Source organism: Rana temporaria, chromosome 10 (genome assembly GCF_905171775.1).
Source record: "Rana temporaria chromosome 10, aRanTem1.1, whole genome shotgun sequence".
Taxonomy (NCBI): domain Eukaryota; kingdom Metazoa; phylum Chordata; class Amphibia; order Anura; family Ranidae; genus Rana; species Rana temporaria.
Window position 1 is genome coordinate 20565299 of NC_053498.1, and position 27734 is coordinate 20593032.

The 27734-nt window shown below is 46.3% G+C and overlaps 1 protein-coding gene across 1 annotated transcript in view; it reads right to left on the reverse strand.

Annotated features, from left to right (window-relative positions):
- The window catches only part of LOC120916395 (oocyte zinc finger protein XlCOF26-like), a 32623-nt gene extending 11804 nt beyond the window's left edge, over positions 1–20819 (reverse strand). Inside the window, exon 1 of the mRNA XM_040327350.1 lies at positions 20676–20819. The gene's annotated coding sequence lies outside the window, so the exon portion shown is untranslated. The remainder of the gene's footprint in view (positions 1–20675) is intronic.
- Between the last annotated feature and the right edge of the window lie 6915 nt (positions 20820–27734).

The following is a 27734-nucleotide window of genomic DNA, read 5'->3' on the forward strand; positions in this document are numbered from 1 at the left end:
ACGGACGCCGGACCCGACGAGGCCGCCGATGGACGCCGCGCAAGACACCAAAACTGTAAGTACAAAAAAACTTTTTTCCACAGGAATTCGGGCAACTTTAGGGGTGCGCGCTATACCCCGATAAATACGGTAAATTTTAACCGGTTCCCAACCTGCTCACGCAGATAGACTGTGGCCCGAATGGCTCCCCTGGGCGAAATCCCATACGGGTACAACCTTCCCTTTTTCGGCCACCAGAGGGCACCCGCTGCTCGGCAGGGGACCCGATGCGCGTGGCCGGCGGGCGCGATCGCGTGCACGAGCGCCAACGCGAGGATTTGTGTGTGTAAACTGTGCTGTCAGGGAAGAGGATCCATATTGCTTGTTTGTAGGAAAAGCGATATGTCTCCTCTCCTAGTCAAGCCTGTCCCCATACAGTTAGAACACACTGAGGGAACACACAATTAACCCCTTGATCGCCCCCTAGTGTTAAGCCCTTCCCTGCCAGTGACATTTACATAGAAATCAGTGCGTATTTATAGCAGTTAGAACACACAATAGGGAACACAGTTAACCCCTTGATCGCCCCCTAGTGTTAACCCCCTCCCTGCCAGTGACATTTACACAGTAATCAGTGCATTTTTATAGCAGTGATCACTTTATAAATGCCAATAGTCTAAAAAAAAAAAAGTGTCAAAAGTCTGTCTGTCGCAATACCGCAAAAAATCGCAGATCACCACCATTACTAGTAAAACAATTCAATGCTGCCAGGCTCTGCCTACCAGTCCACTGGAGGTCCAAGTCGCCCCCTTCCACCAAAGAATGGGTGTTGCGGGTTAACCAGATAGCAACAATGGAGGAGTTGATTTGTACCGCCCAAGACAGAATAGAGCATTTTTCGGTAACATGGGCACCTTGGCTAGAATACCGAAACTCACAGCGGTTTCAAGACCTTTTCCGAGACAATCCTTGAAAGGCGTACTAGGGGTCACTAAACCTCTCACATCACTGGGGGTTTACTGGGGTGGGCAGTTGGTCGCGATTCCACCCCCCTCCTCACATATTCCCCCTGTAGTGCCCTTTGAAAATGTAATTTCTGACAAAACTGGTCAGGAGAATGCTTGTAATCCAAAGCACTCGCATAGCAAAGCGAGTTTCCCCATAGAAGTCAAAGGAAACAAAAATAATTTGTTTCTGCATAGACTTCAATGGCATGCAATACCTCATGTGGCCAGAGGTGTGAGTGGGGGCACCGGAGAGCCTCAGAAATGCTTAGGGGCAGCTGGGCTGACCATGGACACCCTCAGAAAGGCTCAGAAACACCCAAGAATGTTTATTTCCGTGTACTTCCAAACGTCTCTGAATGCGGTACTGCACACCCCATTAGCTTGAATTCTGCTTGTGTTGCGAGACAACACACGCAAACCGAGTCAGAATAAAATAAAAAAGTTATAGCGTCTACAATATAGGGAATCATTTTATAGCATTTTTATTAATATTTTTTTTTTTTTTTTTTACTAGTAATGGTGGCGATCTGCGATTTTTATCGTGACTGCGACATTATGGCGGACACTTTTGACACATTTTTGTAACTATTGTAATTTTTACAGTGATCAGTGCTATAAAAATGCTCTGGTTACTGTGAAAATGACACTGGCAGTGAAGGGGATAACCACTAGGTGGCGCTGTAGGGGTTTAAGTGTTTCCTAAGGAGTGATTCTTACTGTAGGGGGGGCGTGGCTTGCTGTGACACGTCACTGACCATGTTCCCGATGACAGGGAACACGATCAGTGACAGTGTCAGTAGGCAGAACGGGGAGATGTTGTGTTTACACTTCTCTCCATGAGACGATCGCCGGTATGCCCGCGGCGATCGAGTCCGCAGGAGACGAGGGCGCGCTCATGGAGATCACGCTCACACCCGCAAAAACATCCGCTTTCTAACCACTTAAGACCCGGACCTTTAGGCATCTAAAGGACCTGGCCAGTTTTTGCGATTCGGCACTGCGTCGATTTAACTGACAATTGCGCGGTCGTGCGACGTGGCTACGAAACAAAATTGGCGTCCTTTTTTTCCCCACAAATAGAGCTTTCTTCTGGTGGTATTTGATCACCTCTGCGGTTTTTATTTTTTGCGCTTTTAACAAAAAAATAGAGCGACAATTTTGAAAAAAATTCTATATTTTTTCATTTTTGCTATAATAAATATCCCCCAAAAAATATAAAAAAAACGTTTTTTTTTCCTCAGTTTAGGCCGATACGTATTCTTCTACCTATTTTTGGTAAAAAAAAAAAAAAAAAAATCACAAAGTGTTTATCGATTGGTTTGCGCTAAATTTATAGCGTTTACAAAATAGGGGATAGTTTTATTGCATTTTTATTAATTATTTTTTTTTTTACTACTAATGGCGGTGATCAGCGATTTTTTTTCGTGACTGCGACATTCTGGCGGACACTTCGGACAATTTTGACACATTTTTGGGACCATTGTCATTTTCACAGCAAAAAATGCTATAAAAATGCATTGTTTACTGTAAAAATGACAGTTGCAGTTTGGGAGTTAACCACAGGGGGCGCTGTAGGAGTTAGGGTTCACCTAGTGTGTGTTTACAACAGTAGGGGGGTGTGGCTGTAGGTCTGACATCATCGATCGAGTCTCCCTAATAAAAGGGATCACTCGATCGATACGCCGCCACAGTGAAGAACGGGGAAGCCGTGTTTACATACGGCTCTCCCCGTTCTTCAGCTCAGGGGAGCGATCGCGACGGAGCTGCTATAAACGAATAGCCACGCCGTTGTCCCGGAACGCTCCCCGCGGGAATCCAACCGTCGCATGTAGCGGGCGGGGTCTCGATCGGACCCCCCACCCGCTAGAAGTCAAGGACGTACCTGTACGCCCATTTGCCTGTACGTGCCATTCTGTGGACGTACATATACATGCGGCGGTCGGGAAGTGGTTAACCACTTAAGCCAGGGCTCGACAAATCCCGGTCGCCAGGTCGCCATGGCGACTAGAAATAGGGTCCTGGCGACTTGGCCGCGACCCACGGCTGGGCACTTAAAGAGGATGTATATGTGCAGGAGGCGGTCCTTAAGTGGTTAAAGGGGACGTACAGGTACGCCCTTTTGCCTGCCCGTGCCATGCTGCAGACGTATATCTGAGGGTGGCAAGCAGTTAAAGAGTATGATGAATGCACCAAAAACAAGCCAACACGTGTAAATGGGGCGCATACTAGCCAGTCATTTTTTTTTAACTGTACAGCCAAATAAAAATAAAAAAAGAAAAAAGAAAGACCTGAATATTTTATAAAGCGATTAGTTACCAAACAGATCGGCTCCTACGAGGCATTCCGGCCAATTAGCCTTTTCTTCGTTATCATTAAAACCCATGATCACTTCTATATGAGGCGGCGCCGTTCAGCTGCGCTCGGCTTATAAGGGAATTTTGATGAGTGGTAGAGCCATTCATTTCCCAGCACAGTGCTGTCTCACCCTGGACCTAATGAAGACCACATTCACACACAAGGCTATTGATTTGCAGGTCTATAATGGAGTCATCACGCTGTGAGTGACAGCGCCCGGGCTCTAGTACAGTAGTCACTGGCCGGCGGTGTATAATCGCGGTGGGCTGACGCGCTATTGTGACACATGTATTTGTGATTTATGCAGATTTGGGTTCTGCCTGACAAGCAATGGAGAATGGGCTTTGAATGGTTGCCCAAAAACGGGATGGAAAGGAATTACTGTGCATTTTCTGTTAAAGCTGAACTCCGAGCGCAAATATTTTCATTTAATTATATTCTTCAATAGCCACAAAGGATATAAATCAGCTTTGTGTGTACCCAATGCAAAAAAAAACAGATATTACCGTTTAAAAGAGCTGTGACATCATCACTGTGTAGTACATAACCAGTGCAGTGAGCAGAGCTGTGGGAGGGGCCCAACTCCTAAAAAAGTTAGGAGCCAGAAAACGCGCCCCGTCCCGACAAGATTGCGCGCAGCAGCGAACGCATACGTGAGCCGCGCCCGCATATGTAAACGGTGTTCAAACCACACATGTGAGGAATCGCCGCGATTGGTAGAGCGAGAGCAATAATTCTAGCCCTAGACCTCCTCTGTAACTCAAAGCATGCAACCTGTAGATTTTTTTAAACGTCGCCTATGAAGATTTTAAAGGGTAAAAGTTTGTCGGCATTCCACGAGCGGACGCAATTTTGAAGCGTGACATGTTGGGTATGAATTTACTCGGCGTAACATTATCTTTCATAATATTAAAAAAAATGGGGATAACTTTACTGTTGTCTTATTTTTTAATTAAAAAAAGTGTAATTTTTTCCCAAAAAAAGTGTGCTTGTAAGACCGCTGCGCAAATACGGCATGACAGAAAGTATTGCAACGATCGCCATTTTATTCTCTAGGGTGTTAGGATAAAAAATATATATAATGTTTGGGGGTTCTAATTAGAGGGAAGAAGATGGCAGTGAAAATAGTGAAAAATTACATTAGAATTGTTGTTTAACTTGTAATGCTTAACTTGTAATACCAACGGCTCACCACCAGATGGCGCCCCTTCCAAGCCAAGTCGCCAGAACCCTTTTTCTAGTCGCCATGGCGACCTGGCGCCTGGGATTTGTCGAGCCCTGGACTACCTGTAGAAAACTACAGGAGGGGGCGGAGACCAGACTAGTCACCCTGCACAAGGAGAGAGCAGAGCTGTGGGAGGGGCCAGCAGGCTCCACCCACTACAGGCTGCCTGTAGAAAACGGCAGGAGGGAGTGGAGACAAGACCCAATAGGGGCCCAACAGGCTCTACCAACTACAGGCTGCCTGTAGAAAACGGCAGGAGGGGCGAAGACAAGACCAGTCACCCGGCACAATGAAAATAGAGCAGAGCTGTGGGGGGAGGGGGGTGCAGCAGGCTCTACCTTTTAAAAGAGCTGTGACATCATCACTGTGTAGTACATAACCAGTGCAGTGAGCAGAGCTGTGGGAGTGGCCCAGCAGGCCCCATCCACTACAGAAAACTACAGGAGGGGGCGGAGACAAGACCAGTCACTCTGCACAAGAAGAGAAAGCAGAGCTGTGGGAGGGGCCCAACAGGCTCTACCTACTACAGGCTGCCTGTAGAAAACGGCAGCAGGGGGCGGAGACAAGAACAGTCTCCCTGCACAATGAGAGACAGCAAAGCTGTGGGAGGGGCCCAGCAGGCCCCACCCACTACAGGCTGCCTGTAGAAAACTACATGAAGGGGGCGGAGACAAGACCAGTCACCCTGCACAAGAAGAGAGAGCAGCAGTGAGCGGTCTTTATTACAGGAAGCAAAACTCTCACTCTGGATGACTGCACAGATCTGCACAATGGCCTAACTTTAGGTCGGCCTAGCCTAGCCTTTTTAGGCTACACCGCCGTAAATTAGTTAGGCTAGTAGTGATTCTCAAACCACTTACCTGCTAATTTTCGGCGGCGTAGCCTAAAACGAGCGGGCGTAAGGGCGCCTAATTCAAATGACTTGGAGGGGGGGCGTGTTGTATGGAAATGAGGCTTGACCTCACGTTTTTTGACACTGCGCATGCGCCGGGCGACTACATTTCCCAGTGCGCATTGCGGCTAAGTAGGCCGTATGGGCCTATTGATTTCGACGTGTACGTAAACGACGTAAATCCCGATTCGCGGACGACTTGCGCAAACAACGTAAAAAATTCGAACCTTGCGGCGGGAACGGCGGCCATACTTAACATTGTTATTCCACCTCATAGGTGGAATAACTTTAGGCGGCCTATCCCTTACGGAAACGACGTAATGTGACGGTGTAGGCCTGGCGTACGTTCGTGAAACGGCGTATCCCCTCATTTACATAATCTACGCCGGCCACAATGGAAGCGCCATCTAGTGGACAACAGAAACATTGCAAGCTAAGATAGAACGGTGCAAGCCGGCCTATCTTAGCTTTGTTTAAGTGTATCTCTGTTTGAGAATACACTTAAACAAACGCCGGCGTAGATTCAGGCCGCATACACACGAGAGGATTTATCCGCAGATACGGTCCAGCGGACCGTATCCGCGGATAAATCCTCTCGAGGATTTCAGAAGATTTCTATGCGATGGCGTGTACACACCATCGCATTGAAATCCGCGCTGAAATCCTCTGCCGATGACGTGTCGCGCCGTCGCCGCTATTATGACGCGGCGACGGGCGCGACGCTGTCATATAAGGAATTCCACGCATGCGTCAAATCATTACGACGCGTGCGGGGAATCCCTTTGGAAGGATGGATCCGGTAAGTCTGTACAGACGAGCGGATCCATCCGTTGGAATGGATTCCAGCAGATGGATTTGTTGAGCATGTCAGCAAATATCCATCTGCTGGAAATCCATCCCAGGGGAGATTTATCCGCGGATAAATATCCGACGGAGTGTACACACCATAGGATCTATCCGCAGAAACCCATTTGATGGGATTTATCTGCGGATAGATTCTATGGTGTGTATGGGGCCTCAGAGTTAGGTCGGCTTATCTTCTGATAAGCCGGCCTAACTCTTTGTGAATCTACCTATCTCTTCCTGGAAGTCTTGGATGGGGAGTGATAATTGGACAGCGCACTGCATCCTGGGAAATGATGACACACATTTCCCAGGAGCATTAGAGGGAGATGATGTCAGAATCCTAGGTAGTTTCAAAGGCAGATTTCGTGGGACCGCATAGAAACAGGCATTTCCAAATGAGTAAAAAAAAAAATGTTCTTTTTTTTTTCTTTTTTAGTCGTAAGCTACAGTTTAAAGCAAAATAGTTTTTTTGATGGAACCTCCACTTTAAGCAACAGAAATGTTCCAAACGCGGCACACCAACATACCCGACAGTCACCTTAGTAAAGCAGCCCGAGCCCTGCTCAGTCCAGGTAACGCAATGCGTTTCACCCACCTACAGGGCTTACTCGTGACCTCCATGACTAATAGACCCCATACACACTATTAGATTTTCTGCACATTTTTGTCTTCAGATTTACCAAAACCATATAATATGAGGTCAAACCTTAAGAGTTTCAATTTGTATGCAATCAGGCAGGCCCTTGCACTACATGGTTTTGGTAAATCTGAAGACAAAAATCTTCAGAAAATCTAATAATGTGTATGGGGCTTAAGCCCTGTGGTCAGGACGAAACACGTTGGCAGAGTAGGTTGAACAGAGCTGGGCTGAGGCTGCTTTACTAAGGTGACTGTTGGGCATGTTGGTGTGTGGCATTTGGATAATTTCTCTTGCTAGATTTAGTACACAGAGCCGGTGTTTTGTCGAGATGGTTCGCCTATCGGATAGGGTCCAGCCTCGACTGCAAAGGTGTGGCGCATGCGCAGAGGGCACGGAAATCGCAGAGCCTTAACAGCTGTTTGTCAGCTGTAGATGGAGCATCCGCAATGAACACGGCGCTCGCTTCCGATGTTCGGGGCTGGTTTTACACGCCGCTCTTCACTCGCTCTATACAGCGAGGGGCGGATACTTTTCTCAAAGGGGCGGACATGGTTATAAATGCTCGGATCTCAATACAGCAAGGGGCGGATATGGTTATAAGATGCCGCATGATGGCCAGTGCTTTATGATGGGCAGTGCTTTTCTCAAAGGGGCGGATGTGATCTTCAGCAGCCCCTTTCAAAAAAACACTGCCTATCTTAAAGCACTGACCACCATGCCTCTTCTAACCATATCCGGCCCTTTCACAAAACCATCCGCCCCTTTCTGTATAGAGCAAGCGGAGCATCGGGAGCGAGCGCCGTGTACAGCTGACGAACAGCTGTTCAGCCTCGTAGATTTCCGTCGGCTCGTATTGCACCTGCGCACTCCAGCCAGTTATTGCGCCTGCGCACTCCAGCCAGTAAACAGCCAGTAAACAGGGGGCCAGTAAACTGGCCCCCTGTTTAGAAAGTTTGGAGACCCCTGCGATAGAGGAACCATATCGTTAAAACACCGGGATGGGCTCTCCCCAGCCAGCACCCACAGTGTAAGCCACCAGATAGGGATAAAGGAAACTGGAGCTGCACCTCCAGTTTTCTGAAGGCACATCCAGGTATTGATTATCACACAGAGATCAATACACCTGACTATACGTTCATCTCTATTTGTAGAGTGTCAGATATTTTTTTTTTTTTAAATCAGAATCAGAAATAGTGGCCCAGATTCAACAAGCAATAGTTACGCAGCGCAATTGCTTACTTGCGCCGGCGTCTCGAATGCTCCTGATTCAGGAACCTTGATACGCCGACTGCAGCCTAAGATATGACTAGCATAAGGCTCTTATGCCAGTCATATCGTAGGCTGCATTCTTACGATGGCCGCTAGGTGGCGTTCCCGTAGTGGTCAGCGTAGAGTATGCAAATTGCATACTAACGCCGATTCACAACCCTACGCGAGCCCTGCGTACGCAGTTTACGTCGTTTCCGTTCGTCGGGTTCCGCGTAAGGCTGCTCATGCTATTAGCAGGGGCAGCCAATGCTACGTATACCTGTCGTTCCCGCGTCGCGAACTAAAAATTTAACGTCGTTTGCGTAAGTGAATCGTGAATGGCGCTGGACACCATTTACGTTCACTTTGAAGCAAATGACGTCCTTGCGACGTCATTTGCCGCAATGCACGTCGGGAAAGTTTCCCGACGGAGCATGCGCACTACGTTCGGCGCGGGAACGCGCCTAATTTAAATGATCCACGCCCCCTATGGGATCATTTAAATTACGCGCGCTTACGCCGGGCATTTTTCAGGAGCGCCCACGCAAATTACGGAGCTCCGTGAATCAAGTGTAGCGCAGGAAATTTACGGAGGCGCAGTGTTAAAACGGTACACTGCGCCTCCGTAAGAAATGGGCAAGTCGTACCTGAATCTGGGCCAGTGAGTCTCACTTTCTGGGCAAAGCTCAGAAAAAGCGAACACCAACCGAACAATACAATAGACATTACGATGGTCATTACAACTACTGAACAATCGTCCTATCTCCGACTTTCCCTTTAATCCCCGCTCTGCAGCACTGCCGAAAAAGGTGCAGATCATTTTATTTTCAATAACATTTTTTTTTCCCCCATCACGTACATTCCAATTATAGAAGATGTTTGTGCGCGCAGGAAGCGAGCCGGTAATGATGCCGCCTCCCATTTAGTAAAATAACATTTGCTTAGTGGAGGCTGTGTGATCTGGATATTGACAAGCGGCAGACAGCTGTGAAAATTTCCCCGAGAATGTTAATGTAGCAGCAAAAATTCCTCACCGTCTCCCATTCGCTGTAATTAGACTTCACTCCGAGCGCTGGCGGCCCGGTGCCGCGGCTTCCGAGAACCTGTTTGATGTGAGGACATAAGGCGTGTAAGTATCCGCATAAATCTTTTATACAATCGCCAGCAGAACCGCTTGAAATCAGCATTCTGCTTATAGAAAGAGCCGCTATTGGGAATTGTATGGATATTTAAGAGCCGCTATAAACGCAAGCTTGTTGCATTTAGGGGGATATTTTTAATTTGATGTTTTACGGAAAAGCAAAAAAATGCACCAACTCATAACATTACAATAGTCTGGGCGCTCTGCCGAAAAAGCTATGTTGCAGTCTGTGTTGGGAGGACCATGTACTGCAGACCTGATTCTATAAAGGCCCCCTTCATACCAGCCCTGTCCGCTGCGGTGGGTTAAACGCATGCTCGTTGTGTTGGGGCAATCTGATAATTTAAATGGGCTACCCAACGCGCCAATATTTATGCAAACGGCATTTTGAACAGCACAGATTAGTGCGCACGTGCTGTATCGTATGTTCGTTGGCATGGTGCACCAAGGTGCCACTGTGACACATTCCATTTGTTGGCGCAGTGCCATTTAGTCACTACTGTTTTCTGTAATGGGTGGAGGTCAGAAGGAGATACTGATGAGAGCTACGAGGTGTTATAGTGCCCCATCCAAGGTGTGGAGTCTCATTACCTGTTGGTCGTCACCATAGCTCTTGATGGGGGAGGCTGGAAACCCTAGAGGACCCCGGTTTTCTTTGATGGAAAAGGGCAGCAGGTCGTGGCCCCCAGGATAACCCCACCAAGGGGTTTCTGGAACAGAAGGGCTACGGTGTAGAGACTTTTTATGAGGTGGTAGACAAGAGAGTAGTTGGGTTCAGGCAGAGATTGTGGCAGGCAGCAGGCAAGTCAGTAGTCAAGTCCACACAAAGGTCTTGGTAGGCAGCATGCAATTGAGCAGTCAGGTCCAAGGAGAGGTCACTATCAGGCAAGCGAGTCTGAGTAGTCAGGTCCAGGCAGATGTCTTGGCAAGAAGCAGACAAGAGAATAGTCAGGTCCAGGCAGAGGTCATGGCAGGCGGCAAACAAGAAAGTAATCAGGCAGCAAGCAAGAAAGTAGTCAAATCCAGTCAGAGGTCATGGCAGAAAGTGGTCAGGTCTAGGCAGAGACCATGGTAGGCAGCATATAAAAAGGTAGTCAGGTCCAGATAGAGGTCATGGCAGACAAAAGAATAGTCAGGTCCAGGCAGAGGTCATGGCAGGCACCTAGAGAGCAGTCAGGTCCAGGCAAGAGAGTAGTCAGGTCCAGGCAGTAGACAAGAGAGTAGTCAGGTCCAGGCACAGGCAGTGGCAGGCAAGAAAGTAATCAGGTCCAGTTAGAGGTCATGGCAGGCCTTACAGAAGAGAGAAGTCAGGAGGTAGACAAGAGAGTAATCGGGGTCCAGACAGAAATTGTGTCAGGCAGCAGGCAAGTCAGAAGTCAAGTCCAGACAGAGGTCGTGGTAGGCAGCATGCCATTAAGTAGTCAGGTCCAGGCAGAGGTCACCACCAGGAAGGTGAGTAGTCAGGGCCAGGCAGAAGTCTTGGCAGGCAGCAGGCAAAAGAGTAGTCAGGTCCAGGAGGAGGTAGTGGAAGATGTCAGACAAGAGAGTAGAAAAGTATTGAAGTATTATGGGATTTTTAAAAGGTGCATATACTAGTAGATAGATCCAAAGAGATACATTTGAAAGAGAAGCACTCTATTTAAAAAATGTTTAAAAACTGTTTTACAGCAAGTACATGGCACGTGGTACAGTCCATATGGATACAGCAAAGTTGATGTGGTTCCCAATGTGTTTCGCCCTTAACCTGGGCTTCTTCAGGGGATGCTGTCCACAAAAGCCTTCCCAGGATCTAAGATAAATATATCAAAATGCAATCAATGGAGATTTAGGAATTCTAAAAACACCACAGCAAACCCAGGACTGCAGGTGACCATAGGAGGCATTTAAGGACCAAAAAATATGGTTTCCAAAAACACGAAACATCCAGGAACTGGACAATCATATGGAACTGAAGTCAAGCGTTTCCCTGTGGTTCGAGGCTGGATTGTTTTAACCAATGTTAAAATAAAGTGTTATTCTTTAAATGTATCTCTTTGGATTTATCTACTAGTATATACACCTTAAAAATCCCATAATACTTTTCTATCTCGGGGATGTGGTGCTAAATTCTGTTTTGTCCAAGGTTAAGAAAATTTCAGACAAGAGAGTAGTTAAGTTCAGACAGAAGTTGCGGCAGGCATCAGAAAACAGTAGTCCGGTCCAGGCAAAGCTCACAGCAGGCAGCAAACAAAGTAGTCAGAACCATGCAGAGGTCATGGCAAAGGGTGGACAGGTCCAGGCAGCGGACAATAGTATTCAGGTCCAGACAGAGGTTGTGGCAGGCAAAGGAGTAGTCACGTTCAGGCAGAGGTTGTGGCAGACAGCAGAAAAGACCATAGTCTACTTCAGACAGAAGTCGTAATAGGCAAAAGGTAATAGAGCAGTCAGGTCCAGGCAGAGGTCACTATCATGCAAGTGAGTAGTAGTCAAGTCCAGGCAGAGGTTGTGGCAGGCATCAGACAAGAGATTAGTTAGTTACAGGCAGAGGTCATGGCAGGCAGCAAACAAGGTAGTCAGATCCAGAGATATCATGGCAAAGAGTGGTCATGGTAAAGGCAGAGGTCATTTAAGGCAGCAGAAAAGAGTAGCCAGGTCCAGACAGGAGTCGTGGCAAGCAAAAGAGTAGTCAGGTCCAGACAGAGGTTGTGGCAGATGGCAGACAAGAGCTTATTCAGGTTCAGGGAGAGGTTGTGTCAGGCAGCAGGCAAGAGTGAAGTCAGGTTCAGGCACAGGCAGCAGACAAGAGAGTAGTCAGGTCCAGTTAGAAGTCATGGCAGACCTCACAGAACACAGTAGTCAGGTACAGGCAAAGATTATGGCAGGTGGCAGACAAAAGAGTTATTTGGTTCAGGCAAAGATTGTGGCAGGCGACAGACAAGAGAGTAGTCAGGTCCAGACAAATGCTGTTGCAGGCAGCAGGCAGGAGAGTAGCCAAGTCAGAGCAGAGGTCTAGGGCAGCAGCGAGTGAGAGTAAACTAGTCAGGTCCCACAGCTGGCAAGCAAGGGTTGGCAACAAACAGGCAGGTAAGTATTAGAATGTTTTTGCTCGGAAGACCTGGCAGGAATCCAGTATTGTAACAGGTGGGCACTGGAGAGCGACACTCCTGGAAATGTTGGGACCTGATCTTTCTCTGCCATTTCATTTTTAATTACATGTCCCCTTCCAACCCTTTTACTGGACAATAAAGGGAGAAGCAACAAACCGATGGGCTCATCTCTCTGTTACTCTGCTCAATCCACCTATCAGCATGTTCCTTGTACAGCAATGCACCTTGTGCTGCTTCTTCTTCCCCCAGTGTGAGCTCTGTGGTACTGACTGTGCAGGTATAAAAGTTTTTTTTAACGGATACAGCGTCGCGCCAACTCATGTAACGCATCACGGGCCAAAAGTAATGCGTGTGGTATTTTCAACAGGGTACTGTCTGCAACACAAGGCATGTTAGAGCGCTGCTACATGTTGTGTTTGCGGCAAAGCACGTCCATTGGCAAGGTGCGTTGGGGTGCCTTTCAGAATGGATTTGTTTGAATTGGATGTGAGAGTGTGAATGGGCCCTTAATGCATGTTGCCGACTCTAACGGTCAGGGGTTAACACCGCTCACGATCTTCCATTCCTCCAACCCAAGACAGCTTCCGACACTCCAACCATCCAACAGACCCGATCCATTCCATAAGAATTCCCCCAGAATTACGAGACATACGCTCTGTGTTCTGAGTCAAGTGAATGAACTTTAATGGTTCCTTCTCAGCTTTGTATGCAGTTACAAGCATGTTACAGTAATCAAAGGAACAATGAAACTCTCCACCCCCAGCATCACACAATGGGGCTTCAATACACCTTCAGATGGGCTAATTACTAAACATTATCCAGACAGCATGGCTCCGCCAAGCTGTTCTCACCTACTTCATAATACACAGTCCTTAAGTCAGACGTCTGACCTTTAGACTGCTAACTCACAACACATATCTATCATTAATAGCATCTTTACACAATGAAAGGTCCTAGGAGCAGACGTACTTAGTTAGCTACTCAACAGCCTAGGTTAAGCATTGAAGTATTATTGACCGGTTGGGGGTCAGCATGAAATCAAACTGTAATATTCCAAGATCCTGCAATATGAATTATCAGTTATCAGTCACCCTATGCCCAAAAAGGGACTCCCGTTACACCGACCTATCAAGATAATCCAGTGGTGTCAATACTTTGAGTCAATGACCTATAACAATCATGCAACTAGTGAAGTCAGATCCCTGGATATATATCTGGTGCAGGTCAGTGACTAAGGAGCCAGTTTATAACGTAAAGCATATATCGCCATCAGCTTTTAGTTATACTCTGCAGTCCTATCCCTCAGACAAAGTCAACCAATGACGAAACGCGTCAGAGCGTGACTCCTATCGCACAACCAGAAGCATTGTGAGCGCTTCAGGGACCAGGAACAAGGAAGTCTGCAGACGTACTGGCAACAATGCAGCTTTATTGTCATGGTGACCGGAGCCAACACAGGCACAAGTAACACACATTATGCTTGAGTTCTTTTTTTCTTGTGGTACGCATATTTGTATAAAAGGGTTACCGGGTTTTTTTTTTTTAATAAACTTTTTAAACGGTACTACACTATATGAATTTTATTTCCTTATATAGGATTGCGGTTTGACTCAACAAGTGAAAGCAAGTGGTGGAGAGTGTAACATTCATGACAGTTGTAGATGATGATTCCATGCTGATTTTATTTCACATTTTGGTGAGTGCACCCCCAAAAGGGGAGAATATCCCCCCACGTGGTGACTACCCCCTGGTGAAAGGAGCACATATTAAGGAATAATATGATCAACTACATCTCGTTTACCTGCACTATTATTGTTTCCTATAGGCACTACCGTATATGCCGGTGCATAAGACGACCTTTTGAATGCAAAAAAATGCATCCAAAGTCGGGGGTCGTCTCGTCTTATACGCCATATCTGTCTCCGTCAGGCTGCGGACATCCATGTTTCAGGCTGCGGGCATACCTGATTCAAAAGCCGTGCCTCCTCCTCAGACTGTTCCGTGATAGGCGGAACACTCATTTTCCCAGCAGGGCCTCTGTTTAGTGTTCCGCCTATCACGGATGCCTTCTCATCCTCGGACGAGAGGACGTCCGTGATAGGCGGAACACTGAACAGAGGCCCCGCTGGGAAAATTAGTGTTCCGCCTATCACGGAACAGTCTGAGGAGCAGGCGCGGCTTTTGAATCATGTATGCCCGCAGCCTGAAACATGGATGTCCGCAGCAAAAAAATAAGGTAGGGAGATCGTCTTGGCCGGCACAGTGGAGGCATGTGATGGACAGTGGGGGCATGGAATGGCACAGTGGGGGCATGGAATGGCACGGCACAGTGGGGCATGGAATGGCACGGCACAGTGGGGCATGGAATGGCACAGCACAGTGGGGCATGTAATGAAATGTAATGGCACAGTGAGATTTGAAAAATGCCTGTTTCTGTCAGCGGTTGTTCTGGCTACCCCTCAGCTTCCAGACAGACTAGAAGGAAGGGGGTATATGGCGAGTATATCCCAAAACCAACATTTTTCCTGGAAAAATAGGGGGTCGTCTTATACGCCGGCAAATACGGTACATATAGAGGTCTTTCAAATGGTGGTTTGAGAGTAGCGCTGCTATAGTATTATACTGAACTCTGGGACTGTTAAGAGTTTTTTTATTACTGTTTGTGTGAAGTCCTATCCTGCAGCCTGCATTTTGCAGCCCATTTATAAAATGCAGGTGGCAGTAGTGAGCCTGTAGTACTTCACAGAGATCTCTCTACTTAACACAGGTCATGTGACTGGGCTCTCCCACTGTTCTTTATTAATGGGCGGACTCAGTAGGGATATGCCACTGTTTTTCCAAGAGCTCATTCAGACAGGCCTATGTATTTACCCTGGCAGCAAGATCCTGCGTAAAATATTCTCAGTATGCTGTATATATGTAATGCTTTTGCAATATTTACATGTCCATAGTATAACCAAACTCAAAGTACACAAAGACCTGCACTGGCAGCATGGTCCACTCACTTCCATAGCATCCATGGACATTAGGCCTGCATCCTAGCAACCAAGGACGCTAGGCAGCAGGGTCTGCATCCTTCCTTAGCAACCTGGAACATTCAGCCTGTATCCTTGCAACCAAGGATGCTAGGCAGCAGGGTTTGCCTCCTTCCTTAGAAACCTTGGGCATTAGGCCTGCATACTAGCAACCAAGGACGCTAGGCAACAGGGTCCACCTCCTTCCCTAACAACCGGGGAAATTTGGCCTGCATCCTAGCAACCAATGATGCTAGGCAGCAGGGTCTACCTCCTTCCCTCGAAACCTTGGACATTAGGCCTGCATCCTAGTAACCAAGGACTCTAGGTAAAAGGGTCTGCCTCCTTCCTTAGCAACCTGGGACTTTCAGCCTACATCCTAGCAACCAAGGACGCTAAGCAGCAGGGTCTACCTCCTTCCTTAGAAACTTGGGACATTAGGCCTGCATCCTAGTAACCAAGGACATTAGGCAGCAGGGTCTCCCTTTTTCCCTAGCAACCTGGGGCATTAGGCCTGCATCCTAGCAACCAAGGACATTAGGCAGCAGGGTCTCCCTTTTTCCCTAGCAACCTGGGGCATTAGGCCTGCATCCTAGCAACCAAAGATGCTAGGCAGCAGGGTCTGCTTCCTTCTTTAGCAACCTGGGACATTAGGCCTGCATGCCAGCAACCAGAGACAATAGACAGCAGGGTCTGCTTCCTTCTCTATAAAATTGGGACATTAGGCCTACACCCTGTCAACCAAAAACAGTAGGCAGCAGGGTTTGCCCCCTTCCTTAGCAACCTGAGACATATGGCCTGCATCCTAGTAACCAAGGATGCTAGATAGCAGAGCTGCATTTACATGTGATTTAATGTGTGGGCAACCAGTATTAAGGAGCCTTGGTCAATGGCCATTTTTAAAACACTTCCTGCAAGTGCAGGATGTCATAGACCCACAGGGAGGAGCACAAGCATAAAACTCTTTACTCACAGTACACAGAGAACTGCGCTGGCAGCATAGTCCGCTCCATTTCCTAGCAACCAGGGACATTGGGCCTGCATCCTAGCAACCAAGGACCCCAAGCAGCAGGGTCCACCTCCTTCTGTAGAAACCTGAGGCATTAGACCTGCATCCAAGTATTAAGGACGCTAAGCAGCAGGGTCCGCCACCTTCCCTAGCAACCTTGGACATTAGTCCTGCATCCTAGCAACCAAAGACGCTAGGCAGCAGGGTCCGCCTCCTTTCCCAGCAACCTGACACATTAGGCCTGCACGCTAGCAACCAAGGATAGGTAATAATTTCCCTTCAGGATTAATAAAGTAGCCTGAATCTGAATAACCAAGGACACTAGGCAGTATTTACGTGCTTTTTGATGTATTGGCAGGTATTAACAAGCCTTGGTGAATGGCCATTTTTATTTCTACTAGCTGTGAGTGCAGGGTGTCGTAACCCGCCCCCGGGGGAGGGGCATCAGCACAGAACCCTTCCCTCACAATACACAGAGAACTGCGCTGACATCATCACGCCATAAACATGCGTCGTTAAATGCCATATAATATACAAACTGCTGGTGATCAGTATGTAAGAGACTCTGCAAAGGCTTCATCTTCCTGTGTACCAGCAATAAACCACCAGAAGCAGCCCATCTGCTGGGGAACTACAGGTCCCAGCATGCACTGCAAGGCCACCAATGGTCACCTGACAGGGAAACAGTCCTGGGTACCTCCCTCTACAGGATCAAGCATCATATATACAGGGTAAGTGGGGTGATGATGTCATCATACAGTCTTGTAGACTTGTCACATAGTATTATATGATGTCATACCATATTTTATGATGTCATACAGTAGCATATAATGTCATGTAGTATTGTAGGATGTTATGGCATATTGTAAAATGTAATCCAGTATTGTATGGTGCCATAAAATATTATATGTCATGCAATATTCTATGATGTCATGGCGTATTGCAGAATGTTGTGTAATATATTCTATGATGTCATGGCGTATTGCGGAATGCCTTGCAATATTCTATGATGTCATGGCGTATTGCGGAATGCCTTGCAATATTCTATGATGTCATGGCGTATTGCAGAATGTCATGCAATATTCTATGATGTCATGGTGTATTGCGGAATTTCATGCAATATTCTATGATGTCACAGCGTATTGCGGAATGTCATGTAATATTCTATGCTGTCATGGCGTATCGCAGAATTTCATGCAATATTCTATGATGTCATGGCGTATTGCGGAATGTCATGCAATATTCTATGATGTCACAACGTATTGAAATATTCTATGATGTCATGGCGTATTGCGGAATATCATGCAATATTCTATGATGTCATGGCCTATTGCAGAATGTCATACAATATTCTATGATGTCATGGCGTATTGCAGAATGTCATACAATATTCTATGATGTCACGGCGTATTGCGGAATGTCATGGTGTATTGCAGAATGTCATGCAATATTCTATGATGTCATGGCGTATTGTCGAATGTCATGCAATATTCTATGATGTCATGGTGTATTGCAGAATGTCATGCAATATTCTATGATGTCACAGAGTATTGCGGAATGTCATGTAATATTCTATGATGTCATGGCGTATCGCAGAATTTCATGGCATATCGCAGAATGTCATGCAGTATTCTATGATGTCATGGTGTATTGCAGAACGTCATGCAATATTCTATGATGTCATGGCGTATTGCAGAATGTCATACAATATTCTATGATGTCACAACGTATTGCAGAATGTCATACAATATTCTATGATGTCATGGCGTATTGCAGAATGTCATGTAATATTCTATGATGTCATGGCGTATTGCGGAATGTCATGCAATATTCTATGATGTCATGGCGTATTGCGGAATGTCATGCAATATTCTATGATGTCATGGCGTATTGCAGAATGTCATGTAATATTCTATGATGTCATGGCGTATTGCGGAATGTCATGCAATATTCTATGATGTCATGGCGTATTGCAGAATGTCATACAATATTCTATGATGTCATGGCGTATTGCGGAATGTCATGGCGTATTGCAGAATGTCATGTAATATTCTATGATGTCATGGCGTATTGCGGAATGTCATGCAATATTCTATGATGTCACGGTGTATTGCAGAATGCCATGCAATATTCTATGATGTCATGGCGTATTGCAGAATGCCATGCAATATTCTATGATGTCATGGCGTATTGCAGAATGCCATGCAATATTCTATGATGTCATGGCGGATTGCGGAATGTCATGGCGTATTGCAGAATGTCATGGCGTATTGCAGAATGTCATGCAATATTCTATGATGTCACGGCCTATTGCAGAACTTCATGTAATATTCTATGATGTCATGGCGTATTGCCGAATGCCATGCAATATTCTATGATGTCACGGCGTATTGCAGAATGTCATGGCGTATTGCCATGCAATATTCTATGATGTCACGGCGTATTGCGGAATGTCATGCAATATTCTATGATGTCACAGCGTATTGCAGAATGTCATGTAATATTCTATGATGTCATGGCGTATTGCGGAATGCCATGCAATATTCTATGATGTCACGGCGTATTGCGGAATGTCATGCAATATTCTATGATGTCAAGCGTATTGCAGAATGTCATGTAATATTCTATGATGTCACAGCGTATTGCGGAATGTCATGTAATATTCTATGATGTCACAACGTATTTCGTAATGTCATGCAATATTCTATGATGTCAATGGCGTATTGCGGAATGTCATGCAATATTCTATGATGTCACAGCGTATTGCGGAATGTCATGTAATATTCTATGATGTCACAACGTATTTCGTAATGTCATGCAATATTCTATGATGTCAATGGCGTATTGCAGAATGTCATACAATATTCTATGATGTCATGGCGTATTGCGGAATGTCATGCAATATTCTATGATGTCATGGCGTATTGCGGAATGTCATGGCGTATTGCAGAATGTCATGTAATATTCTATGATGTCATGGCGTATTGCGGAATGTCATGCAATATTCTATGATGTCACGGTGTATTGCAGAATGCCATGCAATATTCTATGATGTCACGGCGTATTGCAGAATGTCATGGCGTATTGCCATGCAATATTCTATGATGTCATGGCGTATTGCGGAATGTCATGCAATATTCTATGATGTCACGGCGTATTGCAGAATGTCATGTAATATTCTATGATGTCATGGCGGATTGCGGAATGTCATGGCGTATTGCAGAATGTCATGGCGTATTGCAGAATGTCATGCAATATTCTATGATGTCACGGCCTATTGCAGAACGTCATGTAATATTCTATGATGTCATGGCGTATTGCCGAATGCCATGCAATATTCTATGATGTCACGGCGTATTGCAGAATGTCATGGCGTATTGCCATGCAATATTCTATGATGTCACGGCGTATTGCGGAATGTCATGCAATATTCTATGATGTCACGGCGTATTGCAGAATGTCATGTAATATTCTATGATGTCATGGCGTATTGCGGAATGCCATGCAATATTCTATGATGTCACGGCGTATTGCGGAATGTCATGCAATATTCTATGATGTCAAGCGTATTGCAGAATGTCATGCAATATTCTATGATGTCACAGCATATTGCGGAATGTCATGTAATATTCTATGATGTCACAACGTATTTCGGAATGTCATGTAATATCCTATGATGTCATGGCGTATCGCAGAATGCCATGGCATATCGCAGAATGTCATGCAATATTCTATGATGTCACAACGTATTGCAATATTCTATGATGTCACAGCGTATTGCGGAATGTCATGTAATATTCTATGATGTCATGGCGTATTGCGGAATGTCATGCAATATTCTATGATGTCACAACGTATTGCAATATTCTATGATGTCACAGCGTATTGCGGAATGTCATGTACTATTCTATGATGTCATGGCGTATTGCAGAACGTCATGGCATATCGCAGAATGTCATGCAATATTATATGATGTCACAACGTATTGCAATATTCCATGATGTCATGGCGTATTGCAAAACGTCATGCAATATTCTATGTCACAGCATATTGCAGAATGCTTTGCAGTATTATAAGCTGTCATGTCATACAGTAGAAAGTCATATAGTATTAAATGATGTCATGCAGTACTGTAGAATATCATACAGTATTCTATGATGTCACGCAGTATTGCAGACTATCACACAGTAAGCTGTCACCTGTCACATCCCACCATGCACCCAACACACTCACCTTTCCACTGATCACGTGACCGATCACAGGGCGGACCGCTGATGAGCACCTAGTACAGATAAGCGCTGCGACTCCGCCCCCTTTTTCCCCAATCGCCTCGCGCCCTCTGACATCCCACGGTTTGACAGCCCAGATCACGTGGCTCCGCCCTTCTCACCTCTCCAGCTCCGAGCCGATTTCTTCGGCGGTGGGCGGGACTATGTAGGCAGCGCCCGGGACGTCATGCCGCACGCCGTAAAGAGGATGCGGCGGCCATCTTGGTTGTGGGAAATCTTGTATTGTGCAGAGCATAGGCTCATTAGGTTGTAAAACACGATGGAGACAGGAGAGATGTGGTGTCTGGCAGCATTCTGTTTAGTGCATTTAATTTGTAATAAAGTAAAAAAAAAAAAAAAGCAATGTGTCATGCGTTGCAGCGAGCATCCACCACGCGCGGGCCCAATAGCCTCCACAAGGCCTTATTTAATGTGGGCACAGTCATGTGAAAAATCCAGGTGCCACATGTGCCTGTCAAAACCTGGCACAGTGCTGCTAGATATAGGCATACACACCACCGTCATTGCTTGGCGCAGCGTCAGAGTAAAAAAACATAAGGCATTATGCACTTAGCAGGTGATACACATAGAAGTGAATGAGGCCAGTCACGCCACCCGCAACTGCGCCTAATGGACATGTCTGAGGTGCAGTGAAGAAAAAAAAAAAACTGTGCTGCTTTAACTAAAGTTGAATAATTCTCTTGCTATAGGTGTAGGCCATTTACTTACCTCATGATGTCTGACTGGGATGGAGAAAGAGCACATGTGGGAGTCTGAAAATGCATTAAAAAAAAATACTTAAAGCGGAGGCCCGCTAATTTTTTTTTTTTTAAAAGTCAGCAGCTACAAATACTGCAGCTGCTGACTTTTAAATTATGGACACTTACCTGTCCAGGGCGCCCGCAATGTTGGCACCTGAAGCCGATCTGTCCCTCGGCTCTCAGGTGCTGCCGCCACCATCTTCAGTAAGGGAATCAGGAAGTGAAGCATTGTGGCTTCACTTCCTTGTTCCCTACTGCGCATGCATACCTCCCAACACACACGGATTCTGCAGGATACTTTGTGGCATTTGCGGAGTAATGGCTTTCTTCTGGCGACTCGACCATGCAGCCCATCTTTCTTCAAGTGTCTACTTATGGTGCATCTTGAAACAGCCACACCGCATGAGAGTCCCGTATTTCACCTGAAGTTATTTGTGGGTTTTTCCTCGCATCACTAAGGAGGTTCATCTCTGTAACCACAATCAGGAGGGCCTGTGGCAGAGGTTTCTCACTGAAACCATTCTAGAAGGGTCCGTGGCAGAGACTTCTGCCAAAAGGTTCAAGTTCATTCCAGGAGGGTCTGTGGCAGAGACTTCTCCCAAAAGGTTCCAGTTCATTCCAGAAGCCCAGGTTCACACTGGGTACGATTTGGTACGATTTGAGATGCGATTTGACATGTCAAATCGCATCTCAAATCGGCGGCAATTGTCGGCAATGGCACCGTCCTAATCGGTGCGACGCCGCATCTGCGGCGCTGCACCGATTTCAAAAAGTAGTTCCTGTACTACTTTTTGCGATTTCGGGCCGCGATTTACATTGAACCCTGCACAGATGTCTCTTAAATCGCAGCCGAAATCGCGGCAAAATCGCAGCCGCGAAATTTTGAATTCGCAGCAGTGTGAACCTAGCCGAACCTAGCCGAGGGTCTGTGGCAGAGACTTTTCCGCAAAGGTTCGAGCGATACTCTGGCTGCCAGGTCAGTTAGAGAGGCCTGTCCAGGTACGCTATTCCCACTCAAGCAGGAGTGGCGCAAGAAGTGTTACACGTGGGAGCAGGACTGTTTCCCTATTACTACGCCTGAATTTGCTATTCTTATTCTTTCAACTCCCTTCCTCACCACAAGTTTTATCGTTTTTACCCGGCTGGGTAATAAAGAGCACAGCAAAAGACACTTGTTGCGGACATTCCTTTATTTCTGCTATATGCACCATACACCCCTAGGAATTCGGAGAGCCACGAGGCAAATGTGCCACCCAAAACAAACCAGCAGCTCCTCCAGGGGTAGTGCTACATATTTTTATATATATATATATATATATATATATATATATATATATATATATATATAAATAACTGTCAATCTCCCTCGGTCTGGGGCTCCATGCAAGATCTCACCTTGTGGAGTTTCAACCATCTTGAGAGCGGTGGGGAATCCGCCCAGAACTACACAGGGGCAGGGGTCAAGTCCTGGGGAAAAAGTGTGGGAACTCCCACCCAAGATCCACTCCCCCACCAAAAGAAAAAAATGATACGCTCATATGCATAATTACTAAACCGCAAGTTCTTTCTAAATCCCGCGATAACTCGCGGCAGACCTCCGCAATGTCTTCTGGGAACAATGACAAAAGCTCCCAGGAGATATTGCGGCATCGGGGAAGTGACGGAATACCCGCACACTACCCGATGAATCCATATACAGGAAGCGGCCAGTAACAAAGGATTACTAAGGTTTGCGTGCCCCTGACAGCGACTCGACCTGGGCATCGCCGCTTGGTGAAGGATTGGCTCGGGCGGCTCGGCTGCTCTCAGCTGCTCTAGTCCTGCAAAGGGAACTGAGTTCCTGCTGTGAAAAAAGTACAGGAACTCCGTTCCCACGCGTTCCCGCAGGACTTGAGCCCTGCACAGGGGAGATTTTTGTCAATACTCTCAGGCAGCTGGGACCAGAGTCACCAAGAAAACAATTGGTAACACACTATGCCATGAAGGACTGAAAAGCGCCCGCAAGGTCCCCCTGCTCAAGAAAGCACATGTACAGGCAGGTCCGTCTGAAGTTTGCTAATGAGCATCTGTATGATTCAGAGAACTGGATAAAAGTGTTTTGGTCAGATGAGAACAAAATCGAGCTCTTTGGCATCAACTCGCCCTGTTTGGATGAGGAGGAATGCTGCCTATGACCCCAGGAACACCATCAAACTTGGAGGTGGAAACATTAAGCTTTGGGGGTGTTTTTCTGCTAAGAGGACAGACCAACTTCACTGCATCAAAGGGGCGATGGACGGGGCCCATGTACCATCAAATCTTGGGTGAGAACCTCCTTCCCTCAGCCAGGGCATTGGAAATGGGTCGTGGATGGGAATTCCAGCATGACAATGACCCAAAACACACGGCCAAGGCAACGAAAGAGTGGCTCAAGAAGAAGAACATTAAGGTCCTGGAGTGGCCTAGGCAGTCTCCAGACCCTTAATCCCATAGAAAATATATGGAGGCATCTGAAGGTTCGAGTTACCAAAAGTCAGCCTCGAAACCTTAATGACTCGGAGAGGGTCTGCAAAAAGGACAAAATCCCTCCTGAGATGTGTGCAAAACTGGCAGCCATCTACAAGAAACGTCTGACCTCTGTGATTGCCAACAAGCCTTTTTTTAACTGCTCCTGAACTCATTCAATGTTATCCTATGTGACCATGTACACAGTCTAGTTTATTGCTGTTTTTTAGGCAGTTGCGTTTAACAGCGTTTCTTTGAAAGCAAAATAATAGGTTCAGATGCAGAAAATTTCCACGTTTCAGATGCCAAACGCAACTAAACGCAGCTAAACGTGGTAACCCGCGTTTAGTTAATAGGTGTTTTTCGTTTTTGTCCATTAAAATTTACATTTTTTGGGGAAACGCTTCTAAACACAAATGCAGCATATAAACGCGGCAAAACAGACGTTTTAAACGTCGGTTACTATCTGTCAAGTTTAATCATTTAGGAGCAGTTGTAAAAACGTCCCGTGTACATGGAGCCGAGCAGCATTTCTTTAACCACTTCCCATCCGCAGATGAAGTTTTTACAGCCGCAAGGTGGCTCCAAAATGCCAGGAGGCCGTCAATATACGGCCTCCCACCGCTGGTCACTCAGGTGCCGATGCACGTGCCTGACGGCCGCGACTTCTGCCTGGCACCCACGATCGTCAGTCACAGAGCCAGGGACGTGGATCTCTGTGTGTAAACACAGAGATCCACGTCCTGTCAGGGAGAGAGAAGACCGATGGTGTGTCCCTTGTACATAGGGACAACCATCGGTTACCTCCCCCAGTCAGTCCCCTCCCCCCACAGTAAGAATCGTTCCTAGTTGATTGACGTTCCTCAGACGGGCGCATACTGCGCGTCACGACTTTCCGAAAGAAGCCGAACGTCGCTGCGCAGGCGCCGTATAGAGCCGACTCTATACGGCGCCTGCGCAATGACGTTCGGCTTCTGTCGAAAAGTCGTGACGCGCAGTATGCGCCCGTCTGAGGAACGTCAATCAACTAGGAACGCCCACCGCCAAGCGAGGAAACGGCGATATCGAGGTATGTACTAAAACAAAAAAACAAAAGCCAGCCTACCCGCAGTGTAAGCAGACATCCGAATGTATTGTTAGAATTTTGTTTTAGGGGGAACCAGAACCAGAAGATCGCCTCACCATCTACAAAGCAATAACAACACGATATCACAAAGAAATCTTCAAAGCCAAAAAACATCATTTTTCCATGATAATTAACAGCGCCATGAACCGCCCACGAGAACTCTTCAGGATGGTCACCCAGACCATGAATCCGGGATGTCTTGAAGTCCCCACTTCAGACACCCAAGAGTTCTGTAATGAACTATCGGATTTCTTCATCAACAAAATTGAAAGAGTTCGGGTAAGTATTCTGCAAAACAATACTCCGCTGAGCCCCCTCTTCAATCAACTACAAAACATCGACAGAAACCCTCTACAATCAACAAAGTTCACTCTGGAACCAATCTCCATCAATACCACCAAAAATATCATTGGTGCGTTGCGAAACAGCACAGCACCCAATGACATCATTCCCACCAAGCTGCTGAAGGAATGTGCCGACATCCTGGCGCCTCCCATCACACAGCTTATAAATCAGTCATTTAAGGAAGGCATAGTGCCATCCCTGCTGAAAGAGGGCACAATCCAGCCCATCTTGAAAAAAACTAATTTGGATCCCATGGACCCAACTCACCGCCGTCCCATAACAGGCCTAAATGTTCTCTCAAAGATAATGGAGAAAGTGGTGGTACAACAGCTGCAACAGCATCTGGATACCCACAACCTACTTGATCCATTTCAATCCGGTTTCCGTCCCGGACACGGGACGGAAGCGGCCTTACTGAAAATATGGGACGATGCGCTTGAGGCCGCAGACGAAGGAGAATCTTGTCTCCTGGTTCTGCTGGACCTAAGCGCAGCCTTCGACACAGTAGACCATCAATTGTTACTGAGGCGACTAGCAGAAGTAGCCAGAGTCGCAGAAGGTGCTTTACCATGGTTTTTCTCTTTTCTTGGAAACCGATCACAAACAGTGAAACTGGGATCTTTCACGTCGGAAAAACGCACGGTGCCATGTGGGGTCCCCCAAGGATCCCCCCTATCACCGGTGCTGTTCAACATCTATCTTCGTCCTCTTTTTGATATTATCAGTAGCCAAGAACTACTCTATCACTCTTATGCAGACGACACGCAACTGTATTTTCGCATCTGCAACAAAAAGGATCATTATCTCAGATTAGAGAAATGTCTCTCTTCAATAGAAAACTGGATGACTAAGAGTTATCTTAAACTCAAAGGCTCTAAAACAGAACTTTTTATGTTTCACGCCAGTCGGAAGAGTCAACTGGCAACAAACTGGATACCACCGCCCATTCTGGGACAAATCATCTCCCCTAGCTCCAAAGTCAAAAGTCTAGGAGTCACTTTTGACACCTTCATGACAATGGACGCACAAATAGGGTCAGTAGTCAGCGGATCGCACCATTTGTTGCGCCTACTACGCAGACTTATTCCATTTATCCCCAAAGAAGACGTAGCAGTCGTGGTGGGAACAATTGTGAATTCCAGACTGGACTATGCAAATGCCCTTTACCTCGGGCTCCCAAAGTACCAAATCGCTCGCCTGCAAGTCGTACAGAATACGGCCGCAAGACTTGTGACTGGGAAAAAAAAATGGGAATCAATCTCACCTTCACTGAGAACCCTTCACTGGTTGCCAGTGAAAGACAGAATTGCATTCAAAGCACTCTGCCTGACACATAAGTGCATCCATGGGAAGGCTCCGCAATATCTTTGCGACAAGATAGAACCTCACAATTCCAACCGCATTCTGCGATCCACCAATCAAAATCTGGTCAAGGTTCCAAAAACCAAATACAAGTCCAAAGGAGAAAGAAGGTTTGCTTTCCAGGGTCCCAGGCTATGGAATGCTTTACCAACCAGCATTCGGTTGGAGCAAAACCACCTGTCTTTCAGAAAGCAGATCAAAACCCTGCTTTTCTGAAGGCATGAGACACAAACAACCAGCGCCCAGAGGCGATTCAGTTCGCATGTGCCGCGCTATATAAGTTTTTCATTCATTCATTAACCCCTTCCCTGCCAGTCACATGTATACATTAATCAGTGCATTTTTATAGCACTGTTCGCTGTATAAATGTGAATGGTCCCAAAAATGTGTCAAAAGTGTCTGATGTGTCCGCCGCAATATCGCAGTCCTGACAAAAATCGCAGATCGCCGCCATTACTAGTAAAAAAAAAATATATATAAAAAAAAATGGTAATTCTATCACCTATTTTGTAGGCGCTATAACGTTTGCGCAAACCAATCACTATACGCTTATTGCGATTTTTTTTACCAAAAATATGTAGAAGAATACGTATCGGTCTAAACTAAGGAAAAAAACGTTTTTTTTTAATTGGATATTTATTATAGCAAAAAGTAAAAAATATTGTGTTTTTTTTCAAAATTGTCGCTCTATTTCTGTTTATAGCGCAAAAAATAAAAACCGCAGAGGTGATCAAATACCACCAAAAGAAAGCTCTATTTGTGGGGAAAAAAAAAGGACGTCAATTTTGTTTGGGAGCCACTTCGCACGACCGCGCAATTGTCATTCAAAGCGTGACAGTGCTGAAAGCTGAAATTTCGCCTGGGCAGGAAGGGGGTATATGTGCCCAGTAAGCAAGTGGTTAAAAGCAGAAAAATTTGTTCAGACGCAGAAGATTTCCACATTTCA